The 18,217-nt window shown below is 36.7% G+C and overlaps 1 pseudogene; it reads left to right on the top strand.

Moving 5' to 3' along the window:
• The first annotated feature begins 1,796 nt into the window (after nucleotides 1–1,796).
• LOC113067539 (uromodulin-like) lies at nucleotides 1,797–12,391 on the top strand (annotated as a pseudogene).
• Nucleotides 12,392–18,217: the final 5,826 nt, after the last annotated feature.

The raw sequence follows: 18,217 nt of genomic DNA on the forward strand, positions 1-18,217 counted from the left end.
AGTGAACAATATCTTTCATACTCAAACAGTGAACAATATCTTTCACACTCATACAGTGAACAATGTCTTTCACACTCAAACAGTGAACAATATCTTTCACACTCAAACAGTGAACAATATCTTTCACACTCATACAGTGAACAATATCTTTCACACTCAAACAGTGAACAATATCTTTCACACTCATACAGTGAACAATATCTTTCACACTCAAACAGTGAACAATATCTTTCACACTCATACAGTGAACAATGTCTTTCACACTCAAACAGTGAACAATGTCTTTCACACTCATACAGTGAACAATGTCTTTCACACTCAAACAGTGAACAATATCTTTCACACTCAAACAGTGAACAATATCTTTCACACTCATACAGTGAACAATATCTTTCACACTCAAACAGTGAACAATATCTTTCATACTCAAACAGTGAACAATATCTTTCATACTCAAACAGTGAACAATATCTTTCATACTCAAACAGTGAACAATGTCTTTCATACTCAAACAGTGAACAATGTCTTTCACACTCAAACAGTGAACAATGTCTTTCACACTCAAACAGTGAACAATGTCTTTCACACTCATACAGTGAACAATGTCTTTCACACTCATACAGTGAACAATGTCTTTCACACTCAAACAGTGAACAATATCTTTCACACTCAAACAGTGAACAATATCTTTCATACTCAAACAGTGAACAATATCTTTCATACTCAAACAGTGAACAATATCTTTCATACTCAAACAGTGAACAATATCTTTCATACTCAAACAGTGAACAATGTTATCTCATATATTTGCCTCAGAGAATGAGTTTATATCACCACACAATTGTCTTTTGTTTGTTTGACATTATTTTCACAGAATCTACACATTCCAGCTCTGATCCATGCTATAATTATACCACTCTTGATGAATATTGGAGAGACATACGACAAAGTCCATTTGACTCCTCTGGACATAATGACAGTCTTGTTGAATGGAGAGGCTGGTACCGCTTGTATCTGAATGGAAAAAGTGCCCAGATGTCTGAGTGGTGTGTGAGTCGTGTTGGATGTGGCGGTGATCTTGGACTGTATCTCAATGGTTCTCATCCAAGAATAGAGGATGGAGTGGTGACCCGTGAAGTGTTTGGGAGTTATACAGGTTCTTTTCAGTGTGGCGGCTACACATCTGAGTCCATACAAGTCAAAGCTTGTCTTGGAAATTATTACATCTACAAACTTGTCAAACCAAATGTGCCAAATTACATGCCTTCATACTGTGCAGGTGCAGTTTTAATTTTTTTCACTGGGAATTTATTTTTCTGTTCTGATAAAATTAATTGTTAAATATAAATACTGGTTTAGACTACTGGTTTGTTGATTAAATTGTTTTGTTGTATGTTTTAATCAGTTTTAATCGTTGACATGCAGCTAATTAATCAGATTCTTCTTCTGTCATCTACTGTTTTGACTTCACCCACATACCATATATGAATAACATAGCAATAAATGTGGAAACAACTTTAGGAAAGTTGTCAAAGCTGTAGACTGAGTAGCATGTGACATTATATATAATGTGTGGAGCTGTTAAAGTTTTTGTTCCTTTAGAACTTTTAATAACTCTCTTCTCCTGTTTTCTTTTTCTTTTCTGAAGTGTTTGAAAGACGTGTCTGCACAAAACCAGTTAGAATATAATTGCTAAAAATTACAATATACCATTGAAATTAAGCATATAGGTTTCTGAATTCCTAATTACAATACAGTAACTTAACAGTACTTTTGTAAACGACTCTATTTCGTCTATGCCAGTTGCTTTCCAAAACATCAGCAGTGATCCCTGCTACGACTATGAGTCACTGGATCGCCCCTGGAGAGCCAACAATGAAAGTGGAGAATTCATTTGGGAAGAGTCTTTTCTTTGGAACGGCTGGTACCGGCTTTTCTACTATGGAATGGACATCCGAATGCCAGAGACCTGTGTTGGTTCATACAGATGTAATGCATTCCAGAGTCTGGCGCTTAGCGGTCTTCACCCTCGGATAGAGGATGGAGTGGTGGTCAGGGAGGTCCAAACAGAAGCTTCTTTAAGTGGCAGCTGTGTATACAAATCAAAACCCATCAGAGTGAAAGCATGTCCTGGAAATTACTACGTATATGAACTTGTCGATCCACAATTCTGGTGTTCAGGCTACTGCACAGGTACCATGCTTTTTTCCACCTTTTAGTAACATCTTTAAAAACTTTTAAAATCATTTCAGCCATGTCATAGTTTCTTTTGTTTTCAGATGTCAACACCATTTCAATGCCAGTTTCCACTATAAGCCCAAATGTAACCACTGGATCCAGTATCACACTGAGTACGTAAATGTAAATTTGTTGCTCAAAAAAGTCTATATTGATTATTCTATAAACAATTGTTGTTATATAAATTAATATAAAAAAATTATATATATATAATATATATAATTTTTTGGCAGTGAAAGTTGACATTATGGAGCTTGTAATATGACAAAACTAACTGAATTTCTATTGTGTCATTTAACAAAACTGAATATTACGTGGCATTTAACATAGTTCTGAATTAGATTGTTTTTTTACTTTATTATTAAACATTTTAAATTTAACACAACTGAATATATTTCATGGTAGACTTTTATAGAAATATATTTTCAAACAGCGAATGTTTTGCTCTGAAATATTATTGTGCAAATACACGGTTTTAAAGAATTAAAATTCTCAATGAGGGAATTCCTGCATTTATTTAGCATAGCATGTAGGTTTTAATAATAAAATTACAATAAATCCACACAAACTATTATATATATATATATATGTGTGTGTGTGTGTGTGTGTGTGTATTTTAAATTAAAATTACATTTAAATTTACATATATATACACACATATACATATATGTATGTATGTATGTATATACACTCACCTAAAGGATTATTAGGAACATAAATAATTTTATGTGCATTATATAAAGCAGAAATGAATGGTTATATTGTAATGATTATTCGCAATGCCTTCTGCTCTAAACACAGTTTACACACTTCAGCATGGATTCTGATCATGGAATGCATTAATAACAGACTTATGTATTACACTTACACCGTGTCTAGACCGGAAGTGTTTTGCCGTGCCACATCTACCCTTATGAAACAAAAATTTATTGCAGTATATTGTAAAATATCATGTAATATATTAGGCATATTTTCTTATATATATTAATTTTTTTCCGATATATTGCAATATATTGAAAGCGGCAATCATTTGTATATTTGCAATATATTATATAATATATGTATCATCAATATATTATTATATGTATTCAAATATATAAAATATTAGAAAATAAAAAGGGAAAATAATATATTACAAGAATATATTTTAAGAAATATATTGGTAAATATATTTTCCTTTCGTAAGGGTAGTGTAGGAAATATTACTGATTATAATCAATGGGCTTTACTGTCTTTTTTTTTTTTTTTTTTTTGCTTTTTTGCTTTTGCTCGCATTCTGTGGAGACAAAGTGCCATGCTAATCACTTTAACACCAAATATACTTTCAAACACCAGAGACCGCTTAGACAGATGTTTCACATGTTGAGTGTGCTAACCTAAAATATATTTATATAAACTATACATGTTAAGAATAACTTAGGCTACCTCTGGGTGATTCATGATCAGGTAGATCGATTATACTTCACTTATATCCACTTATTGTAGTAGTAGCTATTATAAGCCTCTAAAGTAATGTAAATGTAAACAGCACGAGACCCTGCTACCGCAACTGTCAAGACTGGCTCGCTCTGTGTTTAGTGTCCCGTCAGCAGCATCAGTGAACGTGTCTTCAGCGCAGCGGGGTGATAGAAGGGTTAAAAACTTCCACTATGTTTTAGGCTACTCGCTGTCGACTCGGCTGTTTAACGTTAATCGTCATTTTAAAAAAAAAATGCTCCAAACATTTTTCTAAATTAACTTGATAAAGGAAAATAAAAAGAAACATAAGACAAAACTGACCCATTTTTTAATTGTTGCAAATAGGGCAGGCTTCAGCTGTGTAATAAAATAAATAAATAATATATATATATATATATATATATATATATATATATATCGATCGGGTTTCATCTCTAGTATGAATGGTTTAGAAGTCTAGTTTTAGATAAGAATTTGATTTCATCACTCACAGATTATGACCCGTGCACTAACTACAACATTCTCAACAATAACTGGAGAAGTACAGTCAACTACTGGCATCAAGACGGATACATGTGTGAACACGATGACACTCGTGTTAACTGGGATGGCTGGTATCGACTCTTCATTAATGGATTGAGTGCTCAGATGCCTGAATGGTGTGTGTCTTACATGATGTGTGGAGGTTTTGCCGCTCTTTGGCTTGGTGGAGCTCATCCTCAGATAGAAGATGGAGTTGTTACTCGTGAAGTTTATGGCTCTTACTATGATCAGGAAAGTTACTACAGATCTGACCCAATCCAAGTCAAAGCTTGTCCTGGAAATTATTATGTCTACAAATTTACTAGGCCAAATCTTTCAATCCCATCTCCTACATATTGTGCAGGTATATTCATTCATCTTTATATTTTACATGCTCATCATCAGTTTTATTATTGTATTCATACTATTATCTTGGATTCATTAAGTTAATATTCTCTTTGTACTTTTTAATAATAGTTCTTTTCACTACCCCAAATGTTGACCCCTGCTACAACTATACCACTCTGGATGAGCCACGGAGATCAACCAGCAATTCTCATTACTATGGAATGTGTGATTATAATGTGAAGTGGAATGGCTGGTACAGGCTGCTTATCAGGGGTCAAAATGCTCAGATGCCAGAATCCTGTGTTAATCAAAACATGTGTGGCACTGAAGAGCCGTTTTGGCTCAATGGCTCTCATCCACAGCTACAAGATGGAGTGGTCACCCGTCATGTCTGTGTTTCCTCATGGAATGGCTGCTGTGGTTACACCTCCCATCCTATACAAGTCAAAGCCTGTCCAGGAAATTACTATGTTTATGAATTTGTCAGACCAATGTTTTGCGGAGTTTATTGTGCAAGTGAGTATTAACTCTTATTTATTAGCTTATTTATTATTCAGTTGATATTGTTAATACAGATGTTCTTGGTATCAAAAGACTTAGTGCAGTCTCTTTAACAACAGCAACAACAACAACAACAGCAACCAAAACAACTACAAAAACAGCATCAGCAACAACACCAAGAACTACACCACCAACAGCAATTATAAGAACAATGGCAACAGCAAAAACAAAACAAAAAACGACAGCAGCAATAACAATAGCTACAACCAAAACACTACCACTACCTGCTACAACAACAGCAACTACAAGAACAGCAACAATTTCAACAGTAACAACAACAGCACTTACAACAGCAGAAAAACCACCAACACTACCTACTGCTACAACAACAGCAACTACAACGAGAACAATTTCAACAGTAACAACAACAGCAACAACATCTACAACAACAGCAAAACCAACACCATTATCTACTGGTACAACAACAGCAACTACAACGAGAACAACAATTTCAACAGTAACAACAACACCTACAACAACAGAAACACCACCACCACTACCTACTGCTACAACAACAGCAACTACAAGGAAAACAACAATTTCAACAGTAACAACAACACCTACAACAACAGAAACACCACCACCACTACCTACTGCTACAACAACAGCAACTACAAGGAAAACAACAATTTCAACAGTAACAGCATCAACAACAACACCACTACCAAAAACAACTACAACAATAACTACAACACCAAAAACAATAAAACCTACAACAACAGAAACCCCAACAACAACCGTAACAGCAACACCAACACCATCAACATCCATCACAACCACCGGTACAGTATTGTCTTTCTTACTTCATGAATATCCATTAGCATCTCTTTGAGTATGCATTTTAATCACATAAACTCTCAACATTTTTCTGTTCAACCTGCAAGTACACATGCATGTAGTCAATCCATAGCAAATGTAATTTCTGTCAGGACCACTCCCATCAAAAATAACGACAGTTAGCATTAGTGCTGTGAAACGATTAATCACGATTAATCAAAAATATATGTTTTTGTTTACATAATATACACTCACTGGACAGTTTATTACCTATATTGGGTACACCGAGCTAGTACCAGGTTGGACCCCCTTTTGCCTTCAGAACTGCCTTAATTCTTCATGGTATAGATTCAACAAGGTGTTGGAAACCTTCCTCAGAGATTTTGGTCCATATTGGCATCACACAGTTTCTGCAGATTTGTCGGCTGCACATCCATGATGTGAATCTCCCATTCCACCACATCACAAAGGTGCTCTATTTGATTGAGATCTGGTGACTGTGGAGGCCATTTGAGTAAAGTGAATTATGTTCAAGAAACCAGTCTGAGATAATTTGAGCTTTGTGACATGGTGCATTATCCGGCTGGAAGTAGCCATCAGAGGATGGGTTCACTGTAGTCATAAAGGGATGGATGTGGTCAGTAACAATACTCAGGTAGACTGTGGCTTTTAAATGATACTCAGTTGGAACAAAGGGGACCAAAGTTTAGAAAGAAAATGTCCCCCACACTATTACACAACCACCACCAGCCTGAACAGTTGAGACAAGAAAGGATGGATCCATATTCTTTACACTAAATTCTGACCCTACCATCTGAAAGTCGCAGCAGAAATTGAGACTTATCAGACCAGGAAACATTTTTCGAATCCTCTGTTGTCCACTTTTGGTGATCCTGTGTGAACTGTATCCTCTGTTTCCTGTTCTTAGCTGACAGGAGCAGCACCCAGTGTGGTCTTCTGCTGCTGTAGCTCATCTGCTTCAGGGTTTGATGTGTTGTGTGTTCAGATGGTATTCTACATACCTTGGTTGTAACGAGTAGTTATTTGAGTTACTGTTGCCTTTCTATCATCTCTAACAAGTCTGCAAATTCCCCTCTGACATCAAACATTTTCGTACACACAACTACTGCTCATTTGATATTGTCTCTTTCCCTCAGACCACTCTCTGTAAACCCTAGAGATGGTTGTGCATGAAAATCCCAGTAGATCAGCAGTTTCTGAAATACTCAGACCAGCCCGTCTGGCATGAACAACTATTCCATGTTCAAAGTCCCCTTTCTTCCCCATTCTGATGCTCGGTTTGAACTTCCTAAGTCTTCTTCACCACATCTAGATGCATAAATACATTGAGTTACTGCCATGATTGGCTGATTAGCTATTTGTGTTACCAAGCAGTTGAACAGGTGTACCTAATAAAGTGGCCGGTGAGTGTATGTGTACTGTGTATATTTATTATGTATATTTAAATACAAATGCAGTATATATTTGTATTTGCACCTATATATTTATATAATTTATATTACAAATTGTGTTTTAGCTGATTGTTGAAGATGGCTAAGGATTCAGCTGCTCAGACAAGTCAAAAGTCTGAATTAATGAATTTAGGTAAAGGGGTGCAAAGCCAGGTGTGGTTTTGTAGGCAAACATCAATGCCTTGAAATTTATGCAAGCAGCTACTTTTAGCCAGTGCAAACTGATAAACAGAGGTGTGACTTGCATTCTTTTCGTCTCATTAAAAATCCATGAAAGCCATGTCAAAAATCCAGAGACAGAGAAGATAAGTGGTCCAAGAACTGAGCCCTGAGCCACCCCAGTAGTTAGATGTTGTGACTTGGAGACCTCACCTCTCCAAGAAACATTGAATGACCTATTTGAGAAGGAAAACTCAAACCACTGGAGTGTGGTTCCTGAGATGCCCTTTGCCAAAAACAACAGACAGATCTAGCAAGATAAGAACTGAAGATTTGGAATCCACTATGGCCAGTCTTAGGGCTTAAAAAAGCTGGAAAGCAAGGCAGTCTTGGTTGAATAAATAAAATACACATTATTGCCAGGAGTTCCCTTTCAAAAGGAAATTCCACGCTGTGTCCTCTAGAGGGCGCTATGGGAACACCTCCAGTGTGACCGGTGTCTGAAGAATGAAAAAACAAAAATAAACTTGACATTGGCAGGTGGAAGCCTATGACGTAAGGATATGAGTGACTGCAGGTATAAAAGGGCACCTGTAGAAAACGTCATCCTATTTTTTTTGTCTTCAAGCCATGTGTTTGACTCACAAGAGAGAAGGATGCGCTCACTGATTGCATTCATGTAACTATTAGAGCAGAGGTCTGTACTCAAGTTTTTGCCAGTGTTTGCACGAGTGTGTTTGCCTTTTGGGGGAGTTGAACAAGCTTAATGCGATGCATTCGGTTTCTATTCTTGTCTGATTCTTGAGATTTGAAGAGAGTGTGTTCAGCTCTCAAAGGAGATGGAGCCACGCTGCGAGATGTGATTGCATTGAGAATACCTGTATGCCTGATTCTTTTTGAGGATTTAGTGCCTCTCATCCACGTTTCGGGTGTTGCGGTTAATCAAGTTAATCAAGCCAATCACGGGGATTGTAGGCGGGGCAAGGAAGAAATTTGACGAGGAGTACTTTCTCTCCCAGAATTCCTTTTTGTTTATATTTAGCAAACAGTGTAGGAACTGTGTATAATGTGGGATATCTACATTAATGGTAAAGAGGGCTCCTGACTTGGTGTAATAGCAAGTTTTTGAGTTGTTAGTCTCTAGTTAAGAGAAAAACATGAGCCTCCTCTGAGCCTCCTCATCCTCTCAGCCCAAGTTTGTATATTTAGGTCAGCATGGTTTCTGCTATGCTGACAGCTCCACTTCCTAGTATTTTTGTGTTGCAGTTATTTCAGGTTGTGAGGCTCTCTGTGAGCCTTCCTGATCAGCTGTCCTTGACTGTCTCCCCTCCCTTTGAAGGGGTGCTGAGATCACAGTTCCTAGTGCTCTCTCAACAGGGCTCTATAGTATATAGTATATCCTGTATGGTAAGAGTTATGAGTATTATCTTCGTTCCCTTTCTCTGAGTTGGTAAGACCCCGGTACCTTGGGCTCCACTCAACCTTGGGCTCCACTCTATACTAACACACTTTGAAGCATTTCTCCCCTCCGTATTGAAGGTTTTTGTGAGCAGGGTGCATCCTTTTGGGTGCTCAAGTTCTTTCCCCTTCTGAGGAGTTGAATTCCTCGCCTCGTGGATAATAGGGTTGAGTGTTGTTAGGCTTTCTCTCGTTTAAGAAAGTAATCTTGCTGAAGCCTCTGCTTTTGAGAGCTCCACTTTTTTTATTTTTAATATGTAGGCTCCTTTTTGTGAGCCTGGTGAACTGTCTCTAGCACTAAGTGTAGTCAGGTCTCCTCTTGTTCTAGACCTCCACTCATAAGAGCTCTCCTGCCAGGGTTGAGTGTTGTTAGGTTTCCTCTCATTTTAGAGAGAGTAGTCCTGCTGAAGCCTCTTCTCCCCAGAACTCCACCTAGGCAGTAATATGAGTGTAGGCTCTTCAATATTGATCCTCAATTACTGTCTTTAATGCTGAGTGTAGCTAGGTCTCTTCTTGCTTAAGAGAGTCATCATGCTGAAGCCTCCCCTTTTTAGAGCTCTGTCTTTGGTGGTAACCGGAGTTTATAGGTTCTTACTTTTTGAGCCTCACTAACTTTGACACTGAGTGTAGCTAGGTCTCCTCTCTATTTTGAGAGTCATTATGCTGAGGCCTCCACTCTTAAGTGCTCCCCTACCAGGGTCAAGCGTTGTTAGGTTTCCTCTCGTTTCAGAGAATCATCCTGCTGAAGCCTCAACTTTTTAGAGCTCTGTCTTTGGTGGTATCTGGTGTTTGTAGGCCCTTTCCATTTGAGCCTCACTACCTGTCTCTGGTGTTGAGTGTAGCTAAGTCTCCTATTGGTTTAGAGAGTCATTATGCTAAGAGTTCCATAGGCTTCCGCCTGCCAATGTCAAGTTCATTGTCATTTTTTCATTCATGCTTCAGACACCAGTCATGCTGGAGGCGTTCCCATAGCCCCCTCTAGAGGATACAGTGTCTCCTTCCCTATTCTCAGGTAACCGTGGTCACATGCTGAAAAAAAAAAACCAGTTTAAATTAAAACTAAAGGTGTATTTTAACTTTAAGATTGCTTTCATCACAACATATATTCAGTATGTTCTATGCATATATATATTGTATAAAAATATGTGTTACGTTAGGGGATCTAGAGCAATAAACAGTAAGAGGCTCAAAATGTTTAGCTACGCATCTGTTCACATGACTCAAGGCTTTCTGTGTTGTATTTCATCTATCTGTGCTTCTCTTAGGTGAGACAGAGCCCTGTACTGAACTCAGTTGCTCTGAGGATGAACACTGTGGGGAAAAAAATGGTGTTTATGGCTGTTTATGTAACAGGAACCATTACAGAAAACATACAGATTCTTTTGGTTGGTATTGTTTAACCTTTTTTTTTTCCTTTTAATTACATTTTCAGAATAATTCATTGTTTGGGTTTGATATTTTCTTTAAGATTTTTCAGAAACCTGTGAAAGCAGCTCTGGCTCCATGTCTGTGTCTCGCTGTCAGCTCTTTGAGGCTGGTTTTTCAGCTGATATCTTACATCTCAATGATCCAAGCTGTAAAGGAACAGTGCGCAATGGCAGAGTGGAATTTCATTTTGATTACGATGAACACATCTGTGGTACTAACCTTGTGGTAGGACTCACTGTGTATAATCTATTCATACTCTTACTGATGAATCAATCTGTAACTTAAGCTGTTGACAACTACTTGGCAGATGCAAATGATGGGGGATGTAAATAGTAATATTACTCTCATATCTTAAATTCAATTAGGCTGAATTACAAAATGTTACATTTTAGGCCAATGGCACCCACTTCATCTACGATAACTTCATTCTGGGAACACCAAAGTCAGAAGGCCTCATCAGCAGAGAGAAGGTTCTGAAGCTTTCTTTCAGCTGTGCTTACCCCCAAACACAAACTCTTTCCATGAATATGGAAATCAGCTCACTGGAAAGGTGCGAGTCAATATGAATTTCAGATGTACTACCATAGAACAAGTGCAGATGTCAACATTTACAGTGAATACAAATTTGTGTGTGTGAACAATTTTTTTTAAGCAGAAACATAAGTAATAAAATAGGGTAACTCTAAAAAAATATCTAACCTTAATTTTAACAGCATTGTGCACAAGAGCCTTCCAGCGGGTGAAGGCAGATATCGTGTTCGGATGATTCCATATCAGGACGATGAGTTTACCCGGCCCTTCACTGGTAGTGTGGATGCAGAGCTCAACCAGGAGATGCATGTGGAAGTTCGCGTTGAGGGGGTTGACAGTCGACAATTTGCCCTGGTGATAGACACATGTTGGGCTACACCTGTGAATGACCCCGATTACACTCTCCGCTGGGATCTCATCGTTCAAGAGTGACTAAATGCTTATTTTCTAGTGTCCTAATGTCACTGTAAAAAAATACCTTTTGATCTGCACATAGATTTAGGGATTCTGGGTCTTTTAGTATTTCAGTATTAAAGTACGGGGTGACTTTGTTATACAATGTCTTCATAAAATTTGATTTGATGATCATTATTAATAATCTCAGGTGTCCCAATCCAAATGATGACACAGTGGAGCTGCTGCAGAACGGCGTCTCGACATCCAGCCGTTTCTCCTTCAGGATGTTTATCTTCACTGCAAACTCCACTAAACTTTACCTGCACTGTGCTGTTCACCTTTGCCTTCTGTCAAGCAATCATTGCTCTCCGGTGAGATAAAACGATAATGGCTGTAAATGTAAAGTTTTATGGTTCTGCCTCTGAAAAACCTCTGTTGATCAACACAATAATATAAATACAGACAGGAACATATCATCTCACCATAGCCCATAGTGCTAAGGTTTAACGTCAGGGATTCCACAATACTTGCTTTTGCTGTCCTCTTCTGGAGACTTTGTGCTCTCAATTATGTTATATATTATCATCATTAATATTCAATTGGGACTTAAAAAGCTGGATTTTGTCTTTTTCTTCTGTAGAACTGTAACTCTGGGCAGCACTGGAGAAGGCGCAGGTCTCTGGACTTCCACGACAGTTCTTCCAATATCCATGGGTCCTCTAATGTTGTCAGAAGGAAACACAGGTGAACATTTCATTTATTTATTTTTTAAATTAATCAGCAACATAATATTTCTGTCATGAATACATTACATTTCATTATTTTCCCTATTCACAGATAAGTGGGTCAAAGAAAAAGTGAAGGTATCCAAGGCTTCTTCTCTTTGTGCTTCTCTGATGGTGTTGTTTGTCTTTATGATGAGTGTTTTGATCCTCTTTTAAAATATTTCTGCAACAAAATTGGAAGCATTTAACATGCATATAATCTAATGTCATTATAATTAATGTTGCACTGATGTCACACTGGTTGTGGGTTTCTAAAGGTTTCTTTACTTCATAGCAGTTATAACTGTGGTATTATAAGATAATTGTTGTTTAATCAGTTTTATTAATTGTTGCATACTACTATATTAATCTTGTTTTAAAAGAAATGATGTAGACCAAAGCCAATCAGATTCATGTTAATTAAATTCATACAAAAACATAAAATTTCATTTCAATGAAGCTTTAAAAATAAATATGCTTGTGTAACAGTTTTATTTTACAGTCCAAGCAATGCTACAAGTATGCCTGTCATGATAAATAAATTTTGTTTGGCGATACATCATCACAGAAACAATTGGGATAAATGATATGCAGTCATTTTACAACCATTTCATGTCCATTTGAACAAAAGCTACATATGCCTCAACAGGCCTTATATCCTGCTAAATCTAATTTTCTAGAGACTTTTTTTTTTCAAACGTTGAACTTCTTTTAACTTGGTTAACATGTGTTACCATTACAACTCTAGTTTGACAAGAGCATATTTACACAGAAAAACAATAGAAAAACAGTGCGGTGAAATGCAAAAATACATTCTGGATGTACAGAAGCTTTGAGTTGACTTGGTCTTATTCATCCAAACGGTCTGTAGTTGTAAGGAAATGCCCCTTAAGAACAATGTCTATTTACTTTTAAAATATCCTGTGAAAACCATTTTGTAAATTGGTCATTGTGTTACCATTAAAAATTATACTCTAAAAGGTTTTAGTGGTCTCCTCCCCCAAAGTGGGTGGTGTCAATTTTCATATTAAATAATGTATTACAGTATTTTACAATCAAAGAGAAATGTATATATTTGTGACAGAAAAATACTTTATCATCATCAACAACAAACAAACAAATAAATAAACAAATACAATTCAAAGGCATTTGGGTGTTACCATGTGGCTTTTTTTATTACATCAACATCAATAACATCAACATTTTTCCTTAACATCTTTTTTTTTTTTTTACTTCATATTTTATATGAAAAAAAAAATTGTATAGTAAATTTTCTTTAAAGTAATTCAACCCTCTATAACTTCTGGTCATTGTCTTCTTTAAAAAGAGACCTACTTAGGTCTTTATTCCAAAGCATTCATGAATTCATGTGCGTTTAGAATGTGCAGGATGATGCACCAGTCAGTGTGTTATTTTAGGAAATAAACAGAATCATTTCATAATTTAGTTTTATACCTGTTATTTACATTGTAAAAAAAAGGTTAATAATGCATTACAATTCTTACATATAGCCCCTTTAAATTGAGATTTACATAAAAACTTATTTTTTTTACAGAGAGATATAAACATTTCCATAAATATTATGATATTCAGACTATTGTGGGATATTATATATATATATATATATATATATATATATATATATATATATATATATATATATATATATATATATATACATAGCCAAAATTATCGGTAGCCTTGGTAAATATTAGGGTTGTCCCCGACTAAGGATTTTCATAGTCTAATCGGAATTTTCTAATCTTGCTGATATTGGACTGATAGTCAAATCATATATTTGGGGGCAAAATACATTGAGTCAAGTCAGACATTCGACAGTCATAATTACTGATGTTAACACACAGGGGAAAATGTGTAACAAATGCCTTGCAGATACAAATAGTGTAAATAATGTTTTTATGTTTTGATTAAAAGATAGTTTACACTAAACGTCAGCGAAAACCCTAACAATTCACAATTTTTACAATAGTGCTCTCATTATAAATGTATCCTATATCACAGTAGTTCTTAAAGTTCTGCATTTATGTTTTGAGCTGCGCGCGCTGAAGATGACCAATAGAGTGACTCATTTGATAGCAAAGTTTTAATCAATGGGATTAAACTCATAATTTCATGTAGAATACGTTTCATTATTTATACAAGATAATGTTAATATTAGGACTATTTGCAAAAAGAGCCTGAATGCAAATGAACATATCTGCGCGGCTCTGAATGCAACTTCTTTTGTGGATGGGTTCTTCATGAAACAATGTGTAGAAACAATGCTAAACTCTAAAAATTCACAGCGTTTTATGATAATGGTCTTCTCATTATAATGGTATGGGTGTGACAGTCCAGTCATACTTATTAATATTCTGCATTGTATTTTGACCTGCTTGCGCTGTGCGCTGAAGAGATATCACCGTAGTACTACAATGACGTGCTTGACTCAAAACCAAATGCATCTTATGTCAGGTAAATAATATATCCATGATATATATATGCCGGCTGAAATGTTTTGAAATCAATTACCCTACCTGTCAGTTTGAGTCTTGGTAAAGTTTGAAATCCCTGCCACCAAGATGCTCCTCTGTCGGTCTTAATAATCATAACAGCCCACGAATATTCAACTGTGAGATTGGTAGTCGAATCAGGCTCCTCGAATCGAAGCATCAAATCGCAGACTATTTGGGGTCACCCCTAGTAAATATGATCAAAGAAGGCTGTGAAAATGTATCTGCATAGTGTCAGGAATTCACAGTCACAGCCACCCCAAACATCTTCTTCTTCTTCTTCTTCTTTTCATTTTTTGGCAGATTGCAACCATGACTTTTAAAGGTGCATACCGCCACCTACTGTATCAGAGTATGTAACATGAGCTATATCCATTGGTACTACTTTATATCAAAAAAAAAAACAAAAAAAAAAAACAAACACTAAATAAAAATTCTATATCCTATTGTATATCCCTATATTTTTTAGATATTGTATAACTGCTTTCTGTGTATCCTTTACCCCATCTCCTGTTGTGCCTAATAAACCTTCAAGGTTCCACTTCCTTCCTGTCTGACTTATCTTTTGTTTTAGCCTCATCCTCTCATCTCTATATTTATTACAATATAGCAATACATGTTCTACATCTTCCTTGGACCTACATTCCAAACATTCATCTGATGGACTTTTGCCCATTAAAAACAGTGTTTTATTTAACCCTGTGTGATCAAACCTTAGCCTGGTTAAAACACTCTCCTCTCTTCTGTTACTTCTATTCACACCCTGAGCATTAATAGATTTTTGCAAGCTGTAATATTTCCTTCCACTTTTATCCACATCCCACCTATCCTGCCATTTCTTTAACATTTCTTTTTTAATTATCGCCTTAGCTTCTCCTTTTCCAAGAGGTATATTTATGACATTATTCATCTTAGTTGATTTTTTGGCTATATTGTCTGCTCCCTCATTCCCTTGTACACCTGTGTGGGCAGGTACCCAGCAGAATCTCACATCTATCCGTAGTCTCTGTAATCTAAATAAACTTTGTTGAATTTCTAGCATTAGATCTTCTCTATTAGATTTCATATTTTGAATACTATAAAGAGCTGCTACAGAGTCAACACAACACACCACTCTGTCTGGTTTTACTTCCTCAACCCACTGCAGTCCTACAATAATCGCCATCATCTCTGCCGTGTACACTGATGCCTGATCGGGTAATCTTTTCCCAATGCTTATATTCATTGTTGGTATATATATTCCTATTCCTACCTTGTCCTCTTCATCTTTAGATCCGTCTGTATACATATCTAAATAACTGTAATATTTGTTCCTTATGTACTGACTTGCCATATGTCCTTTCCTACTCTCTTCCCATTCATTTTTTAATTCCAATATATTTAAGTCTATCTCAGTTCTTGGAAATAACCAAATAGGTATATTACTGATAGGTGTAGGGGAGTTAAACCATATATTATTTACTCTATATTCCTCTGACTTAGTCTTTATTACCCATCCAAAACCATTACCTTTAAAAGAACTATACTCCCAACATTCCTGAATAATGCTCTTAGCATGGTTCTCAAACCCACATCCACTTAAGCGACTCCAGTATGTAAGCATGATTTTATCTCTTCTCAGGTCTGAGGGCACTTCTCCTAACTCAACCTGTATTGCTTTAATTGGTGTTGATCTCATTACACCTGCACAGATCCTCAATGCTTTATTACTAACTCTATCTAACTTCAATAAATGGGTTTTAGCTGTTGCTCCATAAACATAACATCCATAATCAATTGTTGCCCTCATTAGAGCCCTATAAATATACATTAATGATTGTTTATTTGCTCCCCAATCTTTCCCCACTACCGCTCTCATTAAATTTATGACTTTCTTGCATTTTGATTCCACCTTTTCAATGTGTGTTTTCCATGTTCCCTTTTGATCTAACCAAATACCAAGATATTTAAAATGATCTACTGTTTCCATATTGTGGCCATATAACTGTAGCTTCTGTTTATCTATCCCTTTCTTCCTGGTAAATATCATATGACAAGACTTACTTGTAGAAAGCTTAAATCCCCAATTATACGACCATTGTTCTACCTCTCCTATTGCTTCCTTGATTTTACTTCTCACCCTTATGGCATCTCGTCCTCTTACCCATATGGCCCCATCATCTGCATACAGAGCTGACCCAATCCTTCTATCTAGATTCATAAAAATATCATTGATCATAACATTAAATAAAACTGGACTAATAACACTGCCTTGTGGAATTCCATTAACAATTTCAAATTCCTCAGATACGTCTGCTCCCACTTTGACTCTAAATCTTCTTTCTGACAGAAATTCTAATACCCAGTTATATAACTTACCTCTAATTCCCATTTTATTCATTTTAATTAGTAACCCCTCCCTCCACATGGAATCATAAGCTTTTTCAATATCAAAGAATACAATACTCATTATTTCTTTCATTTTAAATGTTTTCTCTATCTCGTTGCTTACTTTCACAACCGCATCCATTGTGGAACGCCCTTTTCTGAACCCACTTTGATATGGTGCAAATAATCCTCTGTGTTCAAGGGTGTAGTTAAGTCTTCTAACTAGTATCTTCTCCATCCACTTGCATAGATGTGATGTTAGGGCGATAGGTCTATAGTTACCAGCATTATTAGAATTTTTCCCAGGTTTATTAAATGGCAATATTAACGCACTCTTCCAGCTTTTGGGTATTTTACCTTCTTCCCATATCTTGTTAAATAATTGTAATATTATCTGTAATACTTTTTCAGGTAGTTTCTGGAACATAACATAACTCAGTTGATCTTCTCCTGTAGCAGTATTCCTAATCACCCCAAACATCACCAGCATCTGATTCTAATCACTCCCGATCCCAATCGCAGGAGTACTAATCACCTGCACCTGCACCCAGCAATCACTCACCTGGATAAAGCTATCATCATGCCAGTACTCCGGTGTCCGGTCTACCGTTCACAACATTGTTCTTTATTTGCCCTCAGATCCCCATGGACAATCTCTTATGATTCTCCATTGATGTCTCCCTCTGTCTAACTCTCCAGAGCTCTGGGATTTATTCATTCAGATACTTATCATTTCATTGTCATACTGCATCTTGTAAATAAACTATCTGCTTTTACTAAACCCCCTGCTGGTTTCCTGGTTAGTGACAGAAGACCGGACCTTACAAAACAACTATATGGATCCCCTGTCACCCACTCTTGCAGACATTCTGCAGTGGAAAGAAGGTCTGCAGTGGGCAAAGGCCATATGGGATGCTAGTAGTGTCATGAATAACTCTTATGAAGCTTTCACCACTCACTTCAAGGAAGTATTCGGCTCCTCTGAAGATTAAATTTCTGTTACCAATCAACTAAATGCGGTTGTGTCAGGGAGAAACACCACACCTGATCATGTCATCCGTGCCTGCCCCGTCAAGCCCCCAAGTCCTTCAGTGAGTACAATTCAACAGGACCATGTAATTTCCAACCACCATTACCACCATGTCAGTTCAACTACTCACTCCAGATTGCACTGTTTAAGCCCTGGTTGACCTCCTAAGCATTCTCCAGCTTCCTCGTTGTCAGC

This window comes from Carassius auratus, linkage group LG28B (assembly GCF_003368295.1).
Source record: "Carassius auratus strain Wakin linkage group LG28B, ASM336829v1, whole genome shotgun sequence".
NCBI classification, from domain to species: domain Eukaryota; kingdom Metazoa; phylum Chordata; class Actinopteri; order Cypriniformes; family Cyprinidae; genus Carassius; species Carassius auratus.